Source organism: Schistocerca gregaria, chromosome 1, assembly GCF_023897955.1.
Source record: "Schistocerca gregaria isolate iqSchGreg1 chromosome 1, iqSchGreg1.2, whole genome shotgun sequence".
NCBI lineage: Eukaryota > Metazoa > Arthropoda > Insecta > Orthoptera > Acrididae > Schistocerca > Schistocerca gregaria.
The window spans coordinates 106,819,594-106,837,612 of NC_064920.1; positions in this window are offsets into that span (position 1 = coordinate 106,819,594).

The window sequence follows — 18,019 nt, forward strand, 5'->3', positions numbered from 1 at the left end:
TCACCAGCGTTGTGTAGAACCCATTGCCAGCGATGTGGAAGGCGTAGTATACCGTTAGCAGAGCCCGTTCTGTTGATAGTGCGAATGGAACGATTTACTGCCTGTCGAATCTCTGGAACAGTTCTGAAGTGAATGCCACGAAGTGGTTCCTTCATATTTGGAATCAAATGAGTCATAAGAACTTAAGTCCGGGGAGTATGGTGGATGGTACAGCACTTGCGAGTCCCATAGACCAAACAGAGCAGCCAAAGCTTGCACTGTATGTGCATGCTCATCGTCCTGCAAAATGATGGGTGAGTTGTGCAAAAAGTATCGCCGCTTCTTTGGCAAAGCTGGTCCCAGGTGATGCTCCAAAAACGAACAGTAATACTGTGCACTGACGGTCTGCCATAGAGGAACGTATTGCTCTAGGATAGCGCCATCATAGTCGTACACGAGAATCCCAGTAACTTCCAGATTAGATTAATACTTGTTCCATAGATCATGAATACGACACTTCGTAATGATGTGGAACGTGTCAGGTTAATAAAAGATGTCTGTACAAGATATTACATTAGAGAAAATATTGCATGACACTAATGTTTAAGTTAGTTTTTTTATTTATTTATTTTTTTTCCTTCTCCTCCCTCAATTTATATCTAAAAATTCAGCCAATGAGTAGAAGGAGTTGTCATCTAGAAATTCTTTTAATTTATTTTTAAATGTTGGTTGACTGTCAGGCTTTTGATGCTGTTTGGTAGGTGACCAAAGACTTTTGTGGCAGCATAATTTACCCCTTTTAGTGCCAAAGTCAGATTTAACCCTGCATAGTGAAGATCATCCTTTCTCCTAGTGTTATAGCTATGCACACTGCTATTACTTTTGAACTGAGTTGGATTATCAACAACAAATTTCATAAGTGAATATATATACTGTGAGGATCCCTAGATCCTTAAATAGATGTCTGCAGAATGACCGTGGGTGGGCTCCAACAATTATTCTGATTACACGTTTTTGGGCAATGAATACTTTTCTACTCAACGATGAGTTACCCCAGAATATTATGCCATACGAAAGCAGTGAATGAAAGTAGGCATAGTAAGTCCCATACTGAGGCTCTGACACACTTTGGATTTTCACTGTGACCCATAATGACGCCATTCGTTGGATTGGCATTTCAGTTTTGGCTCATACAATGTGGTTTATGTCTCATCCAGTGTTACGATACTGTGTAAGGAAGCCTCTCCTTCGTGCTCATAGCGCTCCAAGTGCGTCTGAGCAGCGTCGTAACGAATCCATTTCTGCATTTCCATCAAGTCATGCGGAGCCCACTGTGATGCAATTCACTTTCATCCAAAAGTTCCGTCGCACCATAATCTCCAGGTCCGAGTTAGTGCTTCCCGCACTAGCCATCAATGATCTAGTAGCATTGGTGGAGACCTCAGTACCACCCTCCTTGTATGATGATGACTTTCTCCTCTACCATTGCTTCTCTAATGTGGGTGTTGCTGAATAACTCGACTGCAAGGTGCCATATGAAAAGTACCAGCATGAGCCCTCACCCATGGCGTTTGATTTCCTGCCGCCAAAACTTACATCAGCAGAGTTTGATGGTGACCATTGTTAGTCGAGCAGTGGTCACGTACCAAATAGTTTTATCTTGTGGCTTTGGTTTTACATATCTTATGGAAAAGAATGACCATGAAAGCAGTTGTCTTTTTATTTTTTGTGACAATGATTTTATATCAGCTGGTTTGCCTCATATTTCATTATATCCAAATGGTTTATAAAAGTTAATCTACATTCAGATCCAATGATGGCACCTTTAGTGTGTTGAAACCGGCTATCCAGTAAACAGCATTTCAGCAATCTTGGCTTTTGAATTATTTCTACAACAGAGTGATCGCCCCAGTATGCACTGTGTGTTCATTGACAATTTGTGGCAAAACTGTCTTTCATGGTACCAGCAGGCACCATAAATGGTAAGAAACGTCTTGCTAATCTCCAGGTGGCTGGAGGGGTTTCAGGGGGAGGGGGGGGGGGGGGGGGGAGTGGGAAGAGGACTGCAGCTGTATGGGTGTGTGCCATGGCAGCTATCAGGTGGGTAGTGGGTAGCCATCGGGTGTGTAGGCATCACGGAGATCATGAGTGCCATGTACACAGTGCTCATGGGTATGCATGGCAGAATCATGCTAACATGCTGGGACAGGTGTGTGCATTTGAGTGTGGAAGTCAGTTTTGCCATCTTGCTGATCATGTGCATCATTAAGTGAGACTTCTCCACAGTGAAGTTGTGAGGTGTAGCAGGTGGGAGTGTCAGAGTTTGCTGCATGTTTGCACTGCCTTATGAATGACTATTGTAGCATTGGGCAACCATCGGTAAATATGGACGTGTGTGAAAGATCTGGGCAGTGTGGTGGTAGTCACTGAGAGGCCAAGCATGTCGAAGACTGACTGCCAAAAGTGCCATCTCATCAATGTTCATGTGATTTTGCATGGCTGGGGCCTGTGGATTGTGGTAGGCAGGCACGTGAGTCTCCTCAGGAACAATAGATGTTCAGGCAGTGATGGCACAGAGGTGTTGGAGAGGGTCACACATGAGCCCATTCTTTGGACAAAAGCAATGTACATGTGTGCAGCATCTCGAATGATGATAATGGTGATATCAAACAGTCTTTCAGCATGTCAAAACTGTTGGATTGTGGTGGGTTTGATATGATGTCATGCACCTCTATGGCAACTGCAGGCTGGAGTTGAGTGATTGTCAGTGCAAACTTTGTGGTTTCACTCATAACAGAGGAACCCACAAATATTGCTTCAGTGGAAGAACATTACATCCAGGAGTCATAGGCTCTGAACAGACTCTTTGGAGTATTGGAGAGGCAACTCACACCTGGGCAGTGATCATATCCTGTTAGCTCTGTGCCGTGACTGATAGAAGCCTGAAACCCAGCCATTTGAGCTTGAAGTTTGGGACTCTTGAGGAAGGGTGTTGCTGACCAGCTGAAGCAGCACTCAAAGGGCATGGCATGTTGGTGTTGGTGTTTGCTATGCAATAGCATCTGTAATTAGTGCTCCAGGTGATATAAGCACCAGAGTGTATGCCAAAATATTCACTAAAGTCATTGCAGCAGGGCACTTTCTTGGTGCAGGAACGTGCATGACACAAGCAGTGGAGTAGCATGGGTGATGAGGTGTGGTGGGAGAAGGAAGGTACTTAGTTTGGGCTGGGGCAATGAGTGGGAGCAGAAGCTTTGTCTGCACTGACGAACAGTACCCCACATGTATCAGCAAACAAGGCACAGCACAACACAGCAGCATGGAGCATACCCAGAGAGGATGAAGAGAAGGAGGGTGTGGAAGGCATTTCACAAAGTTCTATCTATTTCCAGGATCTTTGGTGTAGTGACTGATTTTCTGCTTGCTAGCACAGCTAGAAATACCCTACAAGCAAATTTCTGAAGGGAGATCATGCGCTAGGGAATGAGGAAAAATGAACCAAATGCACTGACATACAAACAGTATTTATTGAAGTAGACATATCTGCCACAGGAGACATAATGAATTAACATACAGCCATGACACATCTGGTTTCAGAGAGAGTTATACAAAATGGAGGGGAAAACACATATACAATGGTCCAGCTACCACATTCCAGCATGAAACAAACCACCTTTAATGACCCAAAGGGCAAAGAACAAAACTGGTGCATCACATGAGGCCTATCTCCATGACTTGCAACTACACACTGTGAACACTACATGCAATAGTTCACCCTCAGCATCTTAGATATGTCATACCTACATGAATTAATATTTACGCAAAGGCAAAGGTGTATTAGATAGTGAATGAACCTACCAGTTCAGACAAATGGGTTAATACATTGTTATTTCACAGACTTGTAGTCACACGCAGACTTGGTGAAAGTGTATGAGGACTCATGAACACTGACAGTGCACCATTTTGCAGATCTTGGTTGGCAAGGTCATGGGTGAGAGGGGGTGAGGACTGCCATTCATGCTAATGTTAATTTGGCAGTAATCAAGAAGTTATTCGTGGAATAACTGTCTAGGAAGAGGGGCTGTTATTACCTAGTTACATTTAAGAAGGGTAGGCTCTCTGATTCTCACTGACCACACAAGATAGCCTGCATTGTTCCTTCCATGTAGTCACACAAGGCTGACTTACCAGTAAGTAGTCTTCAGGCTGTACACCTATCTAGTGGCACTGTGCAGCAGGCCGTTAAGTTCTATGTCACATGATTTAACACTACATATCACTAAGTGACAGCATATTGAATCAAAACCTTCCAGCTACACCTTTCAGCTGTAAAAGCCCACCTACCTCAAAGAGCTGGCCAGAGTGCTTGCTATGCATATAATGTTTGGCACATCCACATGTTTTTTGGTTGGTTGGGTGTGGGATTGAAGGGACCAGACTGCTAAGGTCATCGGTCCCCTGTTCCACGATAAAATCACACGAAATAAAAACTGTCACTCGTTAAAAACGGAGAACTGAGACAAGGGACGACACAATACAAGAAAGACAGACAAAGACCAGACAAACGGAACTAAAATCACACCGAGTGTGAAGGTGGTTGACCGACCATGAAAATAAGGAAAAGCCAACCACCAAATGACATTAAAACCACAGGCCAAAGGCCCAAGTCAATACAGGAAATAAAAGGACAAACACTCAAATCATACGATAAAAACCCCCTGCCCGAATAAAACTCAACACGAGGTCCGCCATAGCAACGTCATCACATAAAAGGGCAGGGAGGGTATCAGGCAGCGCAAACGTCTGCCTGAGTCCTGTTAAAAGCGGGCAGTCGACCAAAATGTGGACCACCGTCAGAGCTGCCCCGCAGCGACATAGCGGTGGGTCCTCCCGGCGCAACAAATGGCCGTGCGTCAGCCACGTGTGGCCAACGCGCAGCCGGCAGAGGACGACAGAGTCCTTCCGAGAGGCCCGCATGGAGGAGCGCCACACACCGGTCGTCTCCTTCACCGCCCGAAGTTTGTTGGGCGTGGGCAGGGTGCGCCACTCGTCACCCCAGGCACCAAGCACTTTCTGGCGCAAAAGCGACAGGAGATCACACTCCATAAGGCCAAGTTCCAGAGCCGGTGAACTCACTGCCTGTTTAGCCAGCGTGTCAACCCGCTCATTGCCCGGGATGCCGACATGACCTGGGGTCCAAACAAAGACCACGGAGCGGCCGCAACGGGCAAGAGCATGGAGCGACTCGTGGATGGCCATCACCAGACGGGAACGAGGAAAGCACTGGTCAAGAGCTCGTAAACCACTCGGAGTCACTACAGATGACAAAGGACTCACCTGACCGGGAGCGGATATACTCTAGGGCGCGATAGATGGCAACCAACTCGGCAGTGTATACACTGTTCCCGGGTGCCAGCGACTGTTGCTCACAATGATCCTCTAGAGTAAGAGCGTAACCAGTGCGACCAGAGACCATCGAACCGTCGGTATAGGCCACGGCAGATCCGGGAAACTCGGCAAGGAGAGAAACAAAGCGGCGGTGGAGGGCCGGAGGAGGGACCGAGTCTTTCGGACCCTGTGCCAAATCCAGCCGAATGCATGGTCGGCGCACACACCAAGGGGGCAGACGGAGATTGGCCCGGAAAACAGGCGGGAGAGCTAAAAACTCAATCCCACACAGTAGAGCCCGGATGCGAACCACGATCGTACACCCTGACGGGGCCGCCTGTCTGGAAGATGGACGATCGAGTGCGGGAACAGGAGACGGTAGTTGGGATGCCCTGGCAAGCTACAAACGTGGGCAGCATAAGCGGCCAGAAGTCGGTCGAGCCGGATCCGCAATGGAGGAACACCAGCCTCCACAAGTAAGCTGTCAACAGGGCTTGTCCGAAATGCTCCTGTGGCGAGTCGGATCCCGCAGTGATAGATGGGATCCAGCAATTGCAACGCTGATGGCGATGCCGAACCATAAGCCACACACCCATAATCAAGGCGGGACTGGATCAGCGCTTGATACAGCCGGAGAAGGGTGGACCGATCGGCACCCCATCCGATGTGGCTAAGGCACGGAGAGCGTTTAAATGCCGCCAGCATGTTTGTTTAAGCTGCCTAATATGAAGCAGCCAAGTCAACCGGGCATCAAATACCAGTCCCAAGAACCGATGCGTCCCTACCACAGCAAGAGGTTCACCGTCAAGGTAAAGGCGTGGCTCAGGGTGAACCGTGCGACGCCGGCAGAAATGCACAACGCAGGTCTTAGCGGCCGAAAACTGGAAGCCGTGCGCTACAGCCCACGACTGCGCCTTGCGGATAGCGCCCTGCAGCTGGCGCTCAGCAACTGCAATGCCAGCGGAGCTGTAGTAGAGGCAGAAGTCGTCTGCATACAACGAAGCTGCGACGGACGATCCCACCGCCTCAGCGAGCCCATTGATCGCAATTAAAAACAGGGAGACACTGAGGACAGACCCCTGTGGGACCCCGTTCTCCTGAACCCGGGAGGAACTATGGGACGCAGCAACTTGCACGCGGAAGGAACGAGACGACAGAAAATTCTGAATAAAAATCGGGAGCGGGCCCCTAAGACCCCACCCATGAAGTGTGGCCAGGATGTGATATCGCCAAGTCGTATCGTACACCTTCCGCATGTCGAAGAAGACGGCAACCAGATGTTGGCGGCGTGCAAAGGCTGTACGGACGGCAGACTCTAGGGAGACCAGATTATCGACGGCAGAGCGGCCTTGACGGAACCCACCCTGAGACGGAGCCAGAAGGCCTCGAGACTCGAGGAGCCAACTCAAGCTCCGGCTCACCATACGTTCTAGCAACTTGCAAAGAACGTTGGTGAGGCTTATGGGGCGGTAGCTGTCCACCGCCAGCGGGTTCTTGCCAGGTTTCAACACGGGGAGGACGATGCTTTCTCGCCATTGAGACGGGAACACACCCTCAACCCAGATGCGGTTGAAAACATCTAGGAGGCGTCGCTGGCAATTCACAGAGAGGTGTTTCAGCATCTGGCTGTGGATGCGGTCTGGCCCAGGAGCCGTATCAGGGCAAGCAGATAGTGCACTCTGGAATTCCCAGTCGCTGAAAGGAGCATTGTACGACTCCGCGTGGCGCGTGTGAAAGGAAAGCCTCCAACTTTCCAACCGCTCTTTCCGGGAGCGGAAGGCCAGTGGGTAATTCGTAGATGTGGAACACTGAGCAAAATGCGCTGCTAACCGGTCCGCAATCGTGTCGGAGTCAGTACACACCACTCCATTCAGCGAAAGCCCAGGGACAGAGACAGGCGGCCGATAGCCATGGAGTCGCCTAATCTTAGCCCAAACCTGCGATGCAGAGGTACGGACGCCAATGGTGGAAACATACCGTTCCCAGCACTCCTGCTTCCGTTGGCGAATAAGGCGTCGGGCACGGGCACGGAGCTGTTTAAAAACGATGAGGTTCTCCAAGGACGGGTGCCGCTTATGGCGTTGAAGAGCCCGCCGGCGATCTCTAATCGCCTCTGCGATGACGGGCGCCCACCAAGGCACAGTCCTCCACCGAGGGGACCCGGATGAACAGGGAATCGCAGATGCCGCCGCAGAAACGATGCCGGTGGTGACCGACTGAACCACCGCATCAATGGTGTCAGGGGAAGGAGGTGTGATAGTGGCGAGAGAGGAGAACAAGCCCCAATCAGCCTTATTCAGAGCCCATCTGGAGGGGCGTTCAGAAGAGTGACGCTGTGGTAGTGACAAAAAGATGGGGAAATGGTCACTACCACATAAGTCGTCATGGACACTCCAGTGGATGGATGGTGAAAGTCCGGGGCTGCAGATAGAAAGGTCGATGGCCGAAAATGTGCCATGGACGACGCTGAAATGTGTCGGCTCTCCGTGTTTAAGAGGCAGAGGTCAAGCTGCGAGAGAAGAGTCTCGACATCTCTACCCCGGCCAGTAATCGCGGCGCTACCCCACAGGGGGTTATGGGCGTTAAAGTCGCCCAGTAACACAAAAGGAGGAGGCAGTTGTGCTATCAATGCAGCCAACACATGACGCGAGACATCACCATCTGGCGGAAGATACAAACTGCAGACAGTAATAGGCTGAGGAGTCCACATCCTTACAGCGACAGCCTCTAAAGGTGTGTGAAGAGGTACACATTCGCTGTAGACAGATTTAAGGATGTAGACGCAGACTCCACCAGATACCCTCTCATAAGCTGCCCGGTTCTTGTAATAACCCCGATACCCACGTAGGGCAGGGGTCCGCATTGCCGTAAACCAAGTTTCCTGTAGGGCAATGCAGAGGAAAGGGTGACTGCTGATGAGTTGGCGAAGCTCAGCAAGGTGGTGGAAAAAAGCGCTGCAGTTCCACTGGAGTATCGCTTTGTCCATGTCCGAAAAAGGCGTGAAGGGACCGAGGAGGCAGATCACGCCACTGGGTCACCTGCTGCCACCGATGGAGTACCAGTACAACCTGCTTCCATGGTGTCTGAGGGTCTGGCAAGATCCAGGTCCTCAGTGGACGCCCGGATCTCCACCTTATCCTCGGACGCAGGGCCTGTAGGGAGCAGTGGGGTGGATGCCACCGCGTGTTCCTTGGCCTTAGAGGTCTTCTTCTTCGTCTTGTCTCTCTGGTCCTTGGGTTTCATTGGCTGGGAGGGCTCCAGCGAGTCAGTCTCCGGGACGGAGGAGGAGCGGGAAGCCCTGCGACCAGCCGCTGGTCTGCTTTTCTTCCATTGGCTGACGTCACCCTTCCCAGAGGCGGAAACCTGGGAAGGAAGGGACCCAAGGGACCCTTTCCGTGCTATTCGAGCTGGGGAAGTTTGAGGCATCCCCAGCTTAGAAGTGGGGACTGATGTCCCCGATGGTTGGGGGGTTGCTGCTCCTGAGGCAGGTAGTGCAGGAGCAGCAGGGAGTGAAGTGCCCCCCACCATCAAGGGGGCAGGTGTAGCACTCCGGCTCTGAGAGGTGGCAGTCTGAGGGAGAGCTAATGGGGCCATAACAGTAGTAGCCGCGGCGTAAGAGGCAGTCATTCGAACAGGATGGAGGCGTTCGAACTTCTGCCTGGCCTCAGTGTATGTCAGGCAGTCCAGGGTCTTATACTCCATAATTTTGCGCTCTTTCTGGAAGATCCTGCAGTCCGGCGAGCAAGGCGAGTGGTGCTCTCCGCAGTTTACACAGATGGGAGACGGAGCACATGGAGTATTAGGATGTGATGGGCGTCCACAATCTCGACATGTGAGGCTGGAAGTACAGCGGGAAGACATATGCCCGAACTTCCAGCACTTAAAGCACCGCATTGGGGGAGGGATATATGGCTTGACGTCACAACGATAGACCATCACCTTGACCTTCTCAGGTAAAGTATCACCCTCGAAGGCCAAGATGAAGGCACCGGTGGCAACCTGCCTATCCCTTGGACCACGATGTACGCGCCGGACGAAGTGAACACCTCGCTGCTCTAAATTGGCGCGAAGCTCGACATCGGACTGCAATAAAAGGTCCCGATGGAATATTATGCCCTGAACCATATTAAGACTCTTATGGGGCGTGATTGTAACCGGAACATCCACCAGCTTGTTACAATCGAGTAACCGGCGGGACTGGGCGGAAGACGCCAATTTGATCAGAACCGAGCCCGACCGCATTTTGGACAAGCCCTCCACCTCCCCGAATTTGTCCTCTAAGTGCTCGACGAAGAACTGAGGCTTCATGGATGTAAAGGATTCACCATCAGCTCTCGTACACACCAGGTAGCGGGGCTAGTATGGTTCGCTGGCATCCTTAGTCTTTCGTTCCCCCCATGGTGTAGCCAGGGAGGGGAACGATTTGGGGTCATATGTAGTTGCATTGTATTGAGCCCTGGAACGCTTAGAGACTGCTGGCAGCTGGCCGCCAGCAAGAGATGATGTACCACGCTTCATTGCGGGTCATCCGCCCTGATGCCACCTACTCCGACCAAGGGCCCTCCCCACGGGCGCCACCCAGCCTCAGCAACGACCACCTGGCAGGATGGCCATTGCCGGGAGTCCCAATGCCCCAAGGAGATAGGCATCTACTCCTTGGCATACGTGGGGAGTTAACGGCGCTGGCATCAGCAGAGCGATCCCTGTGTAGTCAGGGGGCTACAACCAACAGGGTACATGGCGGCCCCACCACAACGGACTGGCTACCGTGCTGGATTTCAGGTGATGTAGTCCAATATCGTCATTGGCGCACAAAGCAACACAGCATAGCAGACTGCAATAAACTGCACCCAAGAACAAATCCACGCCCAAGAGATGGTAGGTGAGCGGGACTGCTAAGCGATGACGACAAACCTGGCTAGAGATGGTAATGCATGATGGACACATTGCTCCTTGTAAGGCGCCCTTCCCCAATCGGCTCGCTCTTCGGAAAATTTAGAAGGATGGAGGTCAAACCCGTTAGGGGACCATCTCACAAGGCCAAAACGTTTGAGACTCCTTTTAGTCGCCTCTTACGACAGGCAGGAATACCATGGGCCTATTCTTACCCCCGATCCCACAGGGGGGCACATGTTTTTTGCTGAAGTGTTTGCATCTTGTGCTAGGGAAAAGGATTGGTAGGCATGAACTTTGGGGCACATGTTACCACAGCACTAAATGACACTAACTGTCAAAAATCAGCTGGTGGATATGGGATTCCAAGTGAGCTCATCAACAGTTTAAACAAAGGAATGAGTAGATACTGAATTAGAGCAATAACCTTTATGAGAAAGGGTAGTGGCCAGATGACATCACAGAAACAGTGATAGTACTAATACAAAAGAAAACAATTGCAATGTACGGAATATAGAACAATAAGTCTGATGTCTAATTTGCCAAAAATTCTAGTAAGAATATTGAAAAGATGATTACAATCAAAAGATGAGAGAGACTTGAACAATAGTTATTTTGGGCAAAGGTACATGAAAAGCAACTGGGAAACAATACCTAGAAGATGTGTTACTCCACCCCTGTGTGTATTACCTTGAAATATGCTACACATGAGCTCCGGGTGGTGCTAGACAATCCTTGTGATATCCTAGCACAACACATCACTATGGGTCCTATTATCAGCAATGGTTCTTTTAAGCACCAAGACCCAGATATTTAAGAGCCTGTAGTAGAATGTTACAGATTAATGAAGAGAACTATCAGGTCTAAATTCCTTATATTCATGAAAACTTTTCATGAAAAATAATTATGATGTCATCCTTATCCAAGAAACAAAATCAAATGATGAAGACTAACTCATGTCTAGAAGTAAAATACCAGGATATACTCTTGTAACCTATGGGATCACTATGAACAGGCACATTACAATAGAGAAGGCTTTGTTAATCTTGACAATAGCTACTAATGATATCCATTAAGTTGTTATAAAAATTGGACATTTATATATTGTAAACATCTACAAACCTCCAGCATCTCATATCCTGTAAAAACACTCACCAGTTACCCACACAGGTAACTTCAACAGCCAATGTGAGAAATGCTACCCCAATGGATAAGCTTTAGTTTAATGGGCAGAAGAAAATAACCTGGGCAGGGTACCACTGCAGGTTATGGCCACAAAACTGCTGACGTTGGAACTTCCTGGCATCAGCTTTCCTGAAATTGCTTCTCCCCTCCCCTCTCCATTCCCCCAACCCCTTCCGCTTCGCCATGTCACCATGGCATTGATGTCATCATGCTATCTGTCAAACACTTTGGGGCCCAGGGGCATTTACATCTCAACCAATGGCATGCAAGCTCAGACCCCACACTCTTCAACCACATTCAACAGTAATTCAATTGTGCTGTCAATTTGTTGTCTGTATACACATTCAGGTCTCATCTACTTAATTGATGAGATGCTTGTGTTGAGCAAAGAAAGTTTTAACAATCTATTTGTTGTAAGCATCCATCAGAGATGTTTTCACATCTTTTTGTGACAAGAATGGAAAGTCATAATAGAGGAGCATATGACAGTTTATCCAGCAATCAGGACTAAAATTGTTCAACAAATAGTGGTTACACTACAGAATAGCAAGAAGATGCACTACCTGGTTGGGTCCTCCATCACAAAAGTTTCATTTACTGCAATAGTCTCCCCATTTTAAAACCTTGGTCCACTCTCCTGCTATGTAAAGAGTGGTTGCCAATAATCCACTGAGTTGTTTAGTAACACAGGAATATTTTTGTTTAACAAATAATGGCACTGCATTACCTGATTGGACTCTCCAACACAATTAGTTAAAAATGCTGGAAATACCTTTCAGTATGTATTCATTCACCTCTAATTATTATTATTATTATTATTGTCAGTGGCAGCTGCTGAGGCATTCCATTGGCAGTGCTAAAAAAAGCTTAGTTTGGTAACATTGTATCATATTAAGGAATTTTGTCAATAATTCACATATTTTGTAACATACTATATCAAACAAAACATAGCGAAAAAAAATAAACACTTATTACAACAGTGCCCTTGTTATGCACAGTAAGACTTTGATATATTCATAAAGAACATGATGGCAAGCTATGGTATAAGAGTGAGAGAGAGAGAGAGAGAGAGAGAGAGAGAGAGAGAGAGAGAGAGAGAGAGAGAGTCTTTTTTGCATGTCTGCATGAGATATAAAATGTAACACTAACTCTGAAAATCTCTCTTGCACACCCAAATGCATGCATGTGCACACGTATCAACAGCACAATTCTTCACAGCTCACTGGGTATGTGTGGCCACTTTTACATGGCAATTGTAAGTGGGACATGTTTTGATGTATGGTTGCTTAAGATACCAGTGGTGATAAGGTCTGAACTACCACATTAACAACACTGCCGAACTCAGCTAACAATTTCACTATATCCATTACCAAATGATTTATGGATACCTCTTTGCTTTGAGTTGTGCTTGCTGGTTGTTTCCTTTTCATGTTCATGACTTACTGCCAGAAAAATGTCTGCTACAACATGAGTGCCTATATGAGATATAATAGAGCATGTATAACTTATTCAAACTTATAATCTGATTTTTGTGAATCAAATTTAATCACTTTACCAACATTTAAAATTAAAATCCATTGTACTCACCAAAAGCAGCAACTCCCTGACTTTGGGAAGACATCTTCAAAATAAGGAATGGTATTGGAAATCCATTCATTGCTCCTTCTTGTTGGCAAATAAATATGTCACTCTCAAACTGAAATCTCCAATTTTACACGTGAATGATTTTTCACAGGATAATGTTCATAAAACACTTAGTTGTTGTTCTTTCATGGTGTTTCATAGGAACATTTTAATTCTCTTGAACACTGAAACGCACCATTCAGATTCTGATGTTGAGACAGGTGTTGTGTCTAGCAGTTTCAAAACTTTAACAATCTCATGGAATGTGTTCATCCTCTAGGATCAGCGACAGAAATGCTACTGTGCCAGAAATTGCACTCAACTCATGCCTACCACAGAAGACCTGCAGCTCAACTTTCAACTTCCTTTTTTCCAGAAATGTATATTTGTCTTCTATTTCAAGGTATTTGCGTGGAAAATTTGTGATGTATTTGTCAAACTGATTTACAACAAATAACTTGGCTGCAATGAGGTGTTCAATGAACTGAAAACATAATTTTGAGAAAAGCTGGCATCACACTCTTCCCAAGCACCTCTTTTTATGCTCATCAAGAATCTGTGGCTTCTTGGCAGTCAGTGTTTCATCATTTTTGAAACTAATCTCGTTCATGATGGACTCAATGTCATCTCTGATGTTTTACATTACTGTTTCAAAGTTCTACATGTCTTGTTTTGCTTTGGTCAACTCAGTTATCTTCTTCTGAAGCAGATTAAAAAGCATGTCTGCATGAGGCCTTATCTTATAGAAAAATGATAGCCAAAGAATTAATTCATTATCTTGCAGTCTTTGTTAGTATGAACTGGTTTTCTCAATAGTAGAACATAGTTCTATGCTCTCACTTGTTTCATGGTTTCCATAACAGTAATACGATTTTCCTTGTTTTCAAAAACCTCTTATTACTCGTGAATGGCAATTCCATTTCATAACACACACATGGAGCAAGCTTCTTTGAATAATGCAACATTTTATCTCTATGGTTAGTTAGAAAAAAGAAGAAATACCTGAAAGATATACAAAAATGTAGTAACACGGTTCACACTTTCCATCACACTTCAGAGTAGACCGGGAACTGTCTCATAGGCATGCCCAATGTGTACTGACTGGGCACGGCCTGTGCTGTCCGAGTTGTTGTTGTTGTTGTTGTTGTTCCGCTGGCAGAGGTGACGGGCGAATTCTTGCGTGCCCTCTGGTGGACGGGACTGTTTGCGGCAACTACCTTCCATGACGCGCAGTGCCGATGTGCGCCTCCCACGATCTTTGTGGTGGCTACTGCACTACTCCTCCTTTGGGGGGTAAAACCACTGTGATCCACTGCATCGGGAGGTGGAGTGTTGTGCAGGAGTGATGACCTCCACATCCATCGGAAGGCTAGAGTCGAGGGGATCTGCCAACCCTTGAGCCAGAACCTTCTAGTACGGCTGGAAGTGACCCACACGAAGAGGCGCCCGTCATCCCACCACCGGAACCTGGGACAGAACAGGAGACATGCCGTCGAACTCTGGATCCTGGTCCACCCCGGGAGGGGCAAGACCCAGTGGCGGGGGCGATGGGGAAGGGACGACCACAGGTGAACCAGCCTCCTGAGAAACCGGGCCTGTGAGGGGGGCCGGCTCTCGCTGGGGCATCACTAATGATGGCGACGCCAGTGCTGGAGCTACTGTAGGCTGCCAAGGCTGAGAGCCATCGCAGTGTGGCGGAATCACAGGGGGGAGGGGTGATAGCGTCTCCTGAGAAACCAACACAGGTGCCGGCAATGGGGAAGTCGGTGCCCAAGGGGTCAGAATGGGTGGCCAAACGTGGACGTAGCTGATTTTGGTGATGACGTACCTTACGGTCCCCCATCTGCAAGGTATAGAGCCAGCGGCCATTTCGGCACACGAACAACGTGGATTGTGACCAAACCCACATACCCAGACTGACATACCCAGTGGAAAGCCGGGTACTCCATTTTGCGAAGAATGGCTAGGACCGGGCTGAAGGAGGTGCAGCAGAGTCCTAGGTTGACACCCGTGGAGGAGCTCTGTGGGGATGCGTTCTCCCATTGGTGTGGTCCGGTATACCGTCAGGAAAAACGTCAACGCCTCCTCCGCAGGAAATTCGTGCACATACTTTTTCATCTGTGTCTTAAATGTGCGCACCATGTGCTCAGCTTCCCCATTCGATTGTGGATGAAAGGGGGGAGAGCAAACGTGCCAAATACCGAAGCGCCTACAAAAATCCTGGAAGGTCTGCGACATAAACTGAGGTCCATTGTCCGAGACCAGGGTGACTGGCAGACCTACCACAGAAAAGATTTTTGCTAGTGCCTGGATTACAACGTCTGAAGTGGTTGAGGAGCAGCAAACCACATACGGAAATCGGGAATAAGCATCAATGACAACGAGCCAAAAGCCATTGTGTAACGGGCCTTCAAAATTGATATGAACACGTTCCCATGCCTGGGTTGCAGGCAGCTGTGAAGAGAACGCTGACCTGGGAGATGCCTGGTGGCTTGCACACTGGGAACAGGCGTCCACCAAGTGCTCAATTTCTCTGTCAATACCAGGCCAGTACACATGTCTGTGAGCCAAGGTTTTAGTACGGGAAACACCCCAGTGCCCCTCATGTAATAACGTGAGGACTTCCCTTTGCAAACTTGCAGGAACAACAACGCAAGGAGCTGTATCATCGGTAGCCAGAAGGAAAACTCCTTCCAAGAGAGAGAGGTGGTCTCTTAGAACAAAATAATTATGAAGAGGGGTCCGAGGCCTGGCCTGGAGGTCGGAATGACCACCCCTGCTGAATGAGGCGACCTACTTGCCAGAGAACCGGGTCAGCTGCCATTTTCCTGGCGACTCTAGAACTAGTGATCGGGAAGCCATCAACCGCTTGGTGGGACACCACATCCAAATGAAAACACATAATCTCCTCTCGATAGAACGTAGGATCCGGGCCCACCAGAAGATGGGAAACAGCGTCTGCATTGGCATACTATCCGGTAGGGCGAAAATGAATGTCATAATGGTACTTAGAGAGGAACAAGGCCCAGCGCTGTAGTCTGTGGGCCGCCCTATCTGGAATCTGAGAGGCAGAGCCAAATAACGATATTAACGGCTTATGGTCAGTGATTAACTGAAACGTAGTGCCATACAAGAAAGGATGAAACTTGGTAACAGCGTAGACAATGGCCAAAGCCTCTTTTTCCACCAGGGAGCAATGGGCCTGTGTGGGACTAAGAGTTTTAGACCCAAACGCCAGTGGCTGCTTGGAACTTTCTGCGTTGCGATGGGCCAGGACCGCCCCCACCCCATTCTGTGAAGCATCTGTAGCCAGGACCAACGGCTTATGGGGGTCAAAAGGACCAAACACGGCGCTGACGTGAGGAGGCCTTTCAACGAGGTGAACGCTCGCTCGCATGCAGGCGACCTATCAAAAAGAACACCCTTGTGCAGAAGGCAGTACAGGGGGCGGGCGATGGTGGAAGCCCTGGGAATGAACCGGTGGTAATAAGCAATCTTGCCTAAAAAAGCTTGTAACTCCTTCAGCAAAGCGGGCCGCAGAAGGTCGACGATACCTTTGACCAAACTCCCTAGGGGTTGGACGCCGTGCCGAGAGATTGTGTAGCCCACATACTCAATGGACGGTTGGAAGAAGTTTGACTTACGCAGGTTGCAACCCAAGCCCACGGACCTGAATTTGAGGAAGAGGGTGCGAAGGTTGTGCAAGTGTTCCTTCGTGCAACGACCTGTGACAATTATGTTGTCCAGTTAATTAATACAATGAGGGATTGTGGACGTGATGTGCTCAAGATAACGCTGGAATATCGCCAGGGCACTGGATATTTCGAAGGCCAACCGCTGGTATTGGTAAAGGTCAAACGGGGTGTTGACAACCACCAGCCGTTTGGAGTCCTCATCAAGAGGTATCTGACGATAAGCCTCCGAAAGATCGATTTTCGAAAAATATTGGCCTGCCGCCACGGCGGAGAACAATTCATCAGCACGAGGCAAAGGATAGGTGTCCACCACCAATTGGGAATTAATGGTGGGCTTGAAATCGCCAAAAAGACGTAATTTTCCCGAGAGTTTCCTGACAATAACGAGGGACGAAGCCCACTCACTAGAAGAAATGGGAAGAACTACCCCTAGGTCTATCAGTCGGTCTAGCTCTTCTTTTACCTGAGGGCGGAGAGCCAAGGGGGTCTGCCTCGCGCGTAGAAAACGCGGGCGAGCCGACGCCTTCAACGTTAAGTGAGCTTCAAAGTCTGAAACACGCCCCAGGCCCTCTTCAAGGATATCCGGAAAGTCAGAGATCAAAGATTCTAATGATTGATAGGGAACGTCTTGTATGGTGTCAGTGATAGAAAACCCGAAAGCTTAAAAGGCATCCGAGCCAAAAAGGTTAGCGGAGCTCGCATCACTGACAACATAAAAGTAATAGGCCGAGTGACTGATTTGTAAGTCACTTCGGTAGTGAATTGACCCAGTAGGAGAATGAACTGTTTACCATAACCGCGTAGACGCCGGTAAACTGGCGCCAACGGGGGCGACCCAAGGTCGGAATAAGATTGTGCATTCAACAAAGGAACTGCCGCGCCCGTATCTACTTACAGTTGTAATCGGCGCGACCGAACCGACAGCTCGATAAAAAGTTTGTGTGCCGATGTCTCGGGAGCCTGGCCCGATGAAACTTCCTGAATGTCAACGTCCATGTCCTCTGTACCTGCTTCCTTCGATTCTTTCGAGGCTGAGCGGCAAACTTTAGCAATGTGTCCTTTTTTATTACATTTGCGACAAACGGCCCAACGCCAGGGGCACTCCGACCGATCGTGATGTATATAGCACGACGCACAGGACGGCAACCGGGCCCGGCGGCCGGAACTCTACTCGCCGTGCAGGAGCGGCCGTAACGGCCGGGTTGTACCGCTCGCACGTCGTCCACTTCGGACACAGTGGACGCAGCCGCGCCGCC